This window comes from Macrosteles quadrilineatus, unplaced genomic scaffold (genome assembly GCF_028750875.1).
Source record: "Macrosteles quadrilineatus isolate MER2022 unplaced genomic scaffold, UCM_ALF_1.0 Scaffold_8__2_contigs__length_117827958, whole genome shotgun sequence".
In the NCBI taxonomy this organism is placed as follows: domain Eukaryota; kingdom Metazoa; phylum Arthropoda; class Insecta; order Hemiptera; family Cicadellidae; genus Macrosteles; species Macrosteles quadrilineatus.
In genome coordinates this window covers 2,604,659-2,614,639 of record NW_026542601.1, presented here as the reverse complement: position 1 = coordinate 2,614,639, position 9,981 = coordinate 2,604,659, and the positions used below count along the sequence as shown (strand labels likewise).

The following is a 9,981-nucleotide window of genomic DNA, read 5'->3' as shown; positions in this document are numbered from 1 at the left end:
CATTGAAGAGTCCATTCATTACTAGAACTGATCTATAATGCAATACGACTATGATTTGTTGAGTACAATGTCTACCTGTACAACGACTGGGACGGTGGCGACGTCCTGTCTGTAACCCAGCTTCTAGGAGGTCACGAATTGTGGATATTTACAGGCATGCACTGTGGATGCGATACTCCCTGGTGTGGATAAAAGTCCGTACTAGTGAATACTACGACTATCCGCAGTACTAACCTGATAATTAGACCAATTCGATATACCAAGGCAAAAATGTGGTTCGGATTCCACTATAAACTGTAGGTCCCTTAGTTGTATGGACTATTAATTAACAGCTGTGCCTAAGGAATATGTCGGTTTTAGTCACTAACAAGACTACAAGATCGCGCCACTCATCCTACACTCATCTCCATTCATACTTGGCTTAAAATACCTACTTTGTATGGTCGTCATTTCAATTAAAAGTATTAAAAAAGTATACAAATACCAAAACATAGAGTACGATTGATCCTGTGTGCCATTTGCTCATTTTAGTGGGAACAACTTGTTTCGTTTCTAAACCAAAACTAATAATTCGATAGTCTTTTATCTTTATAGGATTACTAGCTGAAAAAATGACATTCAAGAAAAACACAGCATATAAAAAATAAGTTGGTCGAATCCCTGGTATTCAAGTTAAGAGATAATGAATACATCAGCCTGAGTCAGTACAAATTAATGACCTGAACAGTAATTTATTCATCCACAACATGTATGCGTAATGTTGTACAGCTTAAAACATTATTCCAACTTACAATAAATGTAGTGGCTCTAGATAAATATTTTACATACAAAAATAACAAAAATATACATTCATGGAAAATATTTCACGTATTAACTAAATGAGTAGTTTCTATTAATATCACTATAAATTTCATGAACATTTTAATTTATAAACCAAATCAAGTTGTATCTACCCATACAATCAGCGCACTAACCAGTCTATTTCAATGTCTATGTTTATTTAATTGTATCCCGATATACTTAGGTGAAACTGTGTCTATTTCAGTGATCATCAATAATTCTTACCCTTGACAACATTATCAGGGTGATGCACAACTGACAGCAAGTAGGCGTGCAAACGCAGAAGCTTCGTCTGCTCTGTGTTCACTTGAAAGCTGAATTGTTGATTCCTAATGAGTTTGTATCGAAATAAGTGTGTTCTTGTATTTTGAGCAATACAGTTGAATTTCATTCCTGACAAATTTCCTTATGGATATTTGAGGATATAATAATATAATTATTATAATAACTCAGATATAATAATATAATAACACATCATATTAAGAGATATAAACTAGGGACTAAATACAATACAATTTATATAGTCAGATCGTCTATACAGGGTTAGGCAAAAGTCTGGAACCCTCCAGTTAACTTTTTAACGCGTTGCAGTAGGAAAAACAAACTTTGCACATATTTACAACATAAGAAATTGCACTTTTTCATCAAAGATACAACTATGCCCCAGCCCCCAAAATGGGGTATTTTGGGGGCAGCCCCAAATTTTCAAATGTAAACACCTATCATGTGACACCTCATTTTAAAGGGTTTCTCAAGACAAATTGAATGGCGCAAACTAGAGGTCAATATCACACCCCTAATCGAAATGGCAGCCATTTTAATTATTTAAGATGAGCAAGCAAAATAAAGTCTGGACACCCCCAGTTAACTTTAAAAATTCAATATTTTAATACTGACCAAAAGGTGAGTTCTCTTTTTTTATAAAGGTATGCTGAGTTTAGTTTTCCTGCTATAACCTGTTAAAAAGTTAATAGGGGATATTTAAAAATGACTGCCATTTTGATTAGGGGTGCGATATTGACCTCTAGTTTGTGCCATTTATTTTGTCTTGAAAACCCCTTTAAAATGAGGGGTCACATGATAGGTGTTTACTTTTGAAAATTTGGGGCTGTCCCCAAAATACCCCATTTTGGGGGCCTGGTACAAGTTCTAACTTTAATGAAAAAGTGAATTTTTTATGTTGTAAACATGTGCCGAGTTTGGTTTTCCCACTGCCACACGTTATAAAGTTAACTGGGGGTGTCCAGACTTTATCTTGCTTGCTCATCTTAAATTAAAATGGCTGCCATTTTGATCAGGGGTGTGATATTGACCTCCGGTTTGCGCCATTCAATTTCTTTTGATAAACCCTTTAAAATGAGGCGTCACATGATAGGTGTTTACATTTGAAAATTTGGGGCTGCCCCCGAAATACCCCATTTTGGGGGCCGGGGCAAAGTTGTAACTATGATGAAAAAGTGCAATTTCTTATGTTGTAAATATGTGCCGCGTTTGGTTTTCCTACTGCAATGCGTTAAAAAGTTAACTGGGGGGTTCCAGACTTTTGCCTAACCCTGTATAATTATAATGCCTCACTAATATCTAACTTCGTATGGTCACCGTTTCAATTAAAAGTATGAAAAGTATAGGATTTAAAAATGTGACTTTGACCGTCAGGATGTTAATTAGGTCACTTTTAGCGAATTTCCCGAAAGGGGAGTAGCTATTACCGTAGGTCTCATGGTAAGACCTGGGCCCGGGACCGATTTACTTTTTCATTTATATGTCCCCAGAGGCCAAAAAGACTATTCGTTCAAATCTGTATATATGTCCGTGAATGCGATGACTTCAGTAATTTTTGTCAGTTTTTTTATGAAATTTGGCTTGAAGGTGTAGGGTGGTTTAAACTTGAATGCGTTCGCAAACCACTGATCGGACGATGGGGGTTTTACGGAGGGTTTTATGGGGTAAAATTGGTTTTTCACACTCTTGACCCTCAAAACAAAGAAATTCCCGATAGAGCTTAAAAAACAAATAATTTAGTATATTGAAGGGGGTATTTTTACGGTTATCGGTACGGGAAAAATTCTAAAAATCTTAAATGTAAAATTCCCATGATATTCTTATGGACAGTGTTGTAAAATGTTTTAGTTTGCTTGTTTATGGGTATATCTGGATCAAACTTGGCAAATTTAGTTATTTTATACTAAGCTATTAGTAATAAAAAACACACTTTATTACCCTCCCTGTAGCGGCAAACCTAGGTACATATTAAACAAAATGTGATTTAAATAGATTTAATTGAAAATCTAATGGGGCAAATGGAAATTCGCTTAGTCTGCAGGTTTGCTGCGGCGGGGGTATTTAAATAACATTATCTAAATACACTTATGAGTCACGTATCGAGTCATGTGCTGTATAAGTTTATATAAGTATACAGTGTGTAAATTAAGTATGGAAACAAATCTGTATTTTTAAACCAAAATAGATAGAAATATTTGGTTTGTGGCATTGACTGTTAACCAAGGTTCCGGAATTTTTTGCATCAGAAAAAAGTTTTCACCCCCTCAGGGGGGGTAGGGGTAGGGGGTAACTTAATTTTTTTAAATAGCAACCCCTATTGAGTGACCTCTAATTTTGAAGGGTTTGTCAAAAGAAATACAATGCCGTAAACCTGAGGTCGATATCTTACCCCTAACCAGAATGGCGGCCATTTTAAATTTCGAGATGGGCAAACGAAATCCAGTGTGGATACCCATAATTTACCTTTTAAATGGGTTACATTGGGTAAGCCGAACTCCAGATACCATTATTAGATTGAAAAGTGGATGTTTTTATCGTATTCAAAATTTTGCCCCAGCCCCCAAAATAGGGGATTTTGGGGGCAGCCCCAAATTTTTAAACGCAAACCCCTATTGAGTGACCCCTCGTTTTGAAAGGTTTGTCAAGACAAAAGCAGTGGCACAAATCTTAGGTCGATATGTCATCCCTAGACGAAATGGCAGGCATTCAAAAACTTGATTGGGTAAAAAAGCGCCCATTTCACCAATTAAAAATGTTGAATGCCTGTTATAGTAGCCCCTATTGAGTGATCAGTCATTTTATAGCTTTTGTACCGCTAAACCTGTCACAAACGAATTGTTTGAAGTACAGATAAGACAGGAAATAAATAATCTAGAGCACAAATAATACACATCATAAATAATAACACATAATAAAACTAATTTAATACTGTAAAACACACTCGCTTAGGACTTTGTCAAGTTGCTCTTGGCCATCAATTCCAACATCTATGAATTATTCAGGTAATAGCAGCAAACATTACTTTAATAGTAATACCTTTTGTCTGTGTGTGTGTTTTACAGTATTAAATTAGTTTTATTATGTGTTATTATTTATGATGTGTATTATTTGTGCTCTAGATTATTTATTTCCTGTCTTATCTGTACTTCAAACAATTCGTTTGTGACAGGTTTAGCGGTACAAAAGCTATAAAATGACTGATCACTCAATAGGGGCTACTATAACAGGCATTCAACATTTTTAATTGGTGAAATGGGCGCTTTTTTACCCAATCAAGTTTTTGAATGCCTGCCATTTCGTCTAGGGATGACATATCGACCTAAGATTTGTGCCACTGCTTTTGTCTTGACAAACCCTTCAAAACGAGGGGTCACTCAATAGGGGTTGCGTTTAAAAATTTGGGGCTGCCCCCAAAATCCCCTATTTTGGGGGCTGGGGCAAAATTTTGAATACGATAAAAACATCCACTTTTCAATCTAATAATGGTATCTGGAGTTCGGCTTACCCAATGTAACCCATTTAAAAGGTAAATTATGGGTATCCACACTGGATTTCGTTTGCCCATCTCGAAATTTAAAATGGCTGCCATTCTGGTTAGGGGTAAGATATCGACCTCGAGTTTACGGCATTGTATTTCTTTTGACAAACCCTTCAAAATGAGAGGTCACTCAATAGGGGTTGCTATTTAAAAAAATTAAGTTACCCCCCACCCCTACTCCCCCTGAGGGGGTGAAAAATTTTTTCTGATGCAAAAAATTGCGGAACCTTGGTTAACAGTCAATGCCACAAACCCAATATTTCTATCTATTTTGGTTTAAAAAATACAGATTTGTTTCCATACTTAATTTACACACTGTATAAGTTGAATAACAAGCCCAAGTCGATCCTGCATTCACTGAGGACTGAGGAAACAGAATATTATAAACCGTTGTCAACCCTCACCAGCGCACTTTGTTGAATATTCAATCCCGCATTTGAATACGTCGTCGCCGTAAAGTGAATTCCTCTTATCATTTATGATTGAATTCATCACGATAAATAACTCTTGACAAATCTGGTTTTAACCCTCTCCGTGTTGCTGTTTATTTTATTTAACTTAGACCGTACTCTCCGTGGTAACGCTAAATCAGTAGTTGGTTTTGGAGGATTCTTACATAGTTATTTCAATCGAAAACATTTCTTACATTTTATAAATGTTTGCTGTATATTAGGGGATTATGAGGGATGCATTGCACGACGTCCAAATTTCACGTCGTCCAATGATTATAAGCCAGTTTCACGGCGTCTAATATAAAATACTAGTGCACCTGTTGCTCGAATTCGAGCAATAGCAAAGTGTTACAGGCGTTATTTTTAAACGAATAACAGTTATAATTTCCAATGTAAAAGAGTCAATTCCAATATAATGTAATCAATCACTCCACTCCAGTTATCGAAACTGAAAACGAACTCACTCTGAAAATTAACGCTCTTATGTGTATCATGTGTTTACTATACGAACAGCTGTAATTAATAAGTACAAATTATTTGTCTGCTTACGTAAACAGAATCTTTTCTTCATAAGACATACATTGGGATTTTGATTGCCTGTGGAGCAAAGGCCGAGGACTTTTATAACAGGAATTGGTGAAAGGGGGCGTCTACACAAAAAATACTTTAATTTGACACGTCATATGTAAAAATCCGTTCATTATTAACGGAGGAGTAGTGTTTCGTAGAAATCGCCTTCACGTTATATAAAAGGACTAGCTGTACCCGCGGGCTTTGCCCCGTTTAACTTCATAAGTGAGCTCGTTCTCATGGCTCAATCACGTTCTGGTTGAAGTTCGTTCGCTAAGCTCACTCACCTTTAGGTTGGAGGTCGTTCGCTGCGCTCACTTGCCTTCAGGTTAGCTCGTTCGCTACGCTAACTCGCCTCCAGGTTGAAGTTCGTTCGCTACGCTCACTCACCTTTTGGTTGCAAATTAGCTGTTGTCATAAATTTTTAAAAAAATAATAGTGCTGCACCCTGTTGGTAATCCTTGTAACTTTAATGCTATTGAACATCATAGAACAGAACCAACTTGTTTATTTGAAACAGCTGTTAAGATTCATTATTTCCTTTTAAATATGAAAAATCATAAGGTTAACATGGAAAACTCCAGAGCCACTGGGGTGGAGCCCGAAAGCCCGATCAAAATAAAAACTACTTAGTTTCCCTATTTAATGCCCAAAGAATCGGTGTACCGAATTTCAGCCTCCTAGGTAAATAGGAAGTGGGAGAATTAGTGATGAGTGAGTGAGTGAGTGAGTCAGTCAGTGAGGGCTTTGCCTTTTATATATATAGATAGATTTGACCGTTGCACGACGTCCAAATCTCACCATGTACAAAAGTACAATAACTGCAACAAACATAGTCTTTTTTTAAAGTTCCGAACTTTATGAGATAGGTGGTCGTGAAACAGCGCACTTTACAGGAAAAGCACTCTTAAGAAAGTAGGAGTTGCACCACGTCACAGAAAACGTACTAAAATAGTAGTATGTTTTCTGTGACCACGTCCAAAGCCGCCGCCAGTTGCACGACGTCCAATAGCTCAGCGTTGTTCGACAACGTTCAAAGCGCCTGTACACATTGCGTTCTGTTTTACCTTCTGATTTACATACTAACCTAAACCTAACCTAACCAAATTTAATCTATTCTAACCTTGCTTCATATTGAAGAGATCTGGACGTCGTGCTTTGGCAGTGTCTTTGGACGTACTACTAAGTATTTAAGAGTTTAAAGTGCGCTGTTGCACGACGACCAATCCCATGACGTCCAAAGTTTGTAGAGAACCTATGTTTCTTGCAGTTTCTGTACTTTTCGACATGGTAAGATTTGGACGTCATGCAACACTCCCTTTATGAGAGGACGTACTAAGTCATGACGCAATCTTTTCCCATTTTGTCGTTCACCGATGCATCCAAGCATCAAGTACTTACTTTCAGTAAGTAAGTAAGACATTAAATATTCTTTTTACGTGTAACATTAAGTCAAACCAGGTTGTTAGTAAAAATAATTATTAATTAGTCTTTTTAACAACTTTTAATAGATTCAGTATATTTTTCTCCAAATTGTGAATTAGTTTATGTCAAATTAGAGGATTTATAAAGTGTGTTAAAATACAATAATTATTTATATCACGCAACAGTAATGTCCAAAACCTTTTACAACGTTGTGATGCATTATTACGTCAAATCAGTGAACTCTTGGCTACCACGTCTTGAATATGCAGCACCCGCATTTGAATACGGGTTCAATATGACTAGAATAAAGTGAATTAATCTTTTAATTTGTAAATGAATATTCATTTAATTTGGTGAACCAAACAAAACCACGAAAACTTGTGAAAGCGATTTCTTTTTCATGTTTTCCTGTAGTTCATTAGATGTGGTCATTAGATATGTAGAGTTTGTTTCTGATATTAACTTGAAAACTATCATAGCCTCTGTAATTAATTATTATGTTTGTGGAAACATTATAACGAGATCGTTTGTTAGTTTAATTAATACACAATTAACACCACTTATAAATAATTGGGACCATAAAGTACAACTATACACTATAACTAATTATTTAAAATGATTGTATTGCTTTTAGCAAATGTGCAGTTTTGTGTATTATTAATGACGTTTTTGTATAATAAACTTTTAGCACCAATACGTAAATAACTAAGCACAAAATCTCTTTTTCAAATTATAGTAAACATTTATTTTAAAATTTCTTATTTGGCGTTTATTTGTATTCCAATTATCTGATCAGAGAGTATCGTCACTAGTACAGTTTTTAGCTTTTTACGATACTATGTTTTTCTGTGTTCCTTTTGCATTCTCGTTAATTTAAAATAAAACTCACAAGCAAAAAAATCTTGTTTCATATAAATTCTAACTTTTTACGTTTCTGTGGCTGTAGTTTTTTGCACAATGAAAATTTCACGTAATTTCTATAGCGATAGATATGCAACTGCACCACATTAAGGTGTCACGCGCGGCTAGGTTCTATCTTCATTAATCAATGATTGTCTGAGTATAGTATCAGGAGCAGTGTTGGTTCAGTATCCCAAGTCAACAATAGCAGTGCAAGATGACAAATTCAAATATAAACACCAGCCCCATGCGGCTCTGTGATCAACTGCATAACTAACTCTATGTTAACAATGCAATTCGTAGGCTTGGTGTGAAATCACAAAGAGGTGTTATGGTCGGGACAACTGCATGGAAATGAATAGGTAACGAGAATTCGTAGCCATTTTCAGTCGTCCAACGTCCAACCAAATATAAACACCAGCCCCATGTGGCTCTGTGATCAACTGCATAACTAACTCTATGTTAACAATGCAATTCGTAGGCTTGGTGTCGAATCACAAAGAGGTGTTATGGTCGGGACAATTGCGTGAAAATGAATAGGTAACGAGATTTTGTAACCATTTTCAGTCGTCCAACCAAATATAAACACCAGCCCCATGTGGCTCTGTGATCAACTGCATAACTAACTCTATGTTAAAAATTCAATTCGTAGGCTCGGTGCAAAATCACAAAGAGGTGTTATGGTCGGGACAATTTCATAGAAATGAATAGGTGACGAGAATTTGTAGCCATTTTCAGTCGTCCAACCAAATATAAACACCAGCCCCATGTGGTTCTGTGATCAACTGCATAACTAACTCTATGTTAACAATGCAATTCGTAGGCTCGGTGTGAAATCACAAAGAGGTGTTATGGTCGGGACAATTGCATGGAAATGAATAGGTGACGAGCGATAATGTGTGGTAATTTTCAGTCGTCCAATCAAATGCGTCAAAGTTCACCGTTAGTTGTAGCTTTTGAATCAATGTAAGTTATTAAATTATTATAAAATAATTTTATCTGTCTGTTGCTTAACTCTGGCGTTTATGATTATGATTGTTTGCAATGTAATAAGTCGAGAAACCTTTTTTGTTTTTGTGATTGCTGATTTCTTTTTTGCAAAGTTATTTTAAACTAGAATGTTTACTTCAAATGATCCTACCATTTAGAGGAAGTGAACAAACACAAAGCCCTTTTTGCAAAAATTTACAAATTGTTTAGGAATAACTGTTGAAGTTTGCAAATACTGAATCCCCCTTATGTTTCGTTAGTTACACTCCAGAGGTTTATAAAATGAAGCTAAATACTATAAATTATAGTCTGAAATATTACGCTATTTTAACAAGACTCCTTTGCCAACCAATCGAACATCACGTTAAGCTCCAAAATCAAAACCTACGAAAAAATCAATAACTAAAATATGCTTAGCGTAGCACACGTACATTACGATATGAGAGAGCTTTTGCAAAATAAGTCAAAACTCTTGACCACTAAATGAGGTGGAACACAGTTTAACATTTGATTATCTAACTTTCTTGTTTCCAAACAAGTTAGTATTTAGTCCTCGCCTACAATGTAAATGTCAACAATGTAAATTGTTCCACTCTCTGATTGGAAGGGGACAACAATATAATTTATTCTGTCGCCTGATTGGCCGTTCAGCGCCACAGAATCAGCTGATTGGTCGAATAAACACCAAGGCTGTTTAACAAGGGTGCTACGGTAGCAGAACTGAACTGTTGATTTTGTTGGTAATGTTAACAGTGTGAACGACCGTTTTGTTGTTAATGCGATAGTTACGTTGTTTAAATGGATGAAAACTAGTAATTATAAGTAACAAATCAGTATACATATTTATTGACTTATAGGGACTTCTTTTAAACATGTTATTTGATAGTAAATTTTCACAAATTCAATTAACATGTTGCTGTGTGCACTGAAAATTAAAAAAAAAAATGAATTATCTGTTAATATCCCGTCATAAAAAGTACGGTA

General features: G+C 35.8%; 1 protein-coding gene across 1 annotated transcript in view; it reads left to right on the top strand.

Annotated features, from left to right (window-relative positions):
• The window catches only part of LOC128999475 (ankyrin repeat and fibronectin type-III domain-containing protein 1-like), a 32,647-nt gene that overhangs the window by 1,427 nt on the left and 21,239 nt on the right, over positions 1 to 9,981 (top strand). The gene's annotated exons all lie outside the window — the stretch shown is intronic.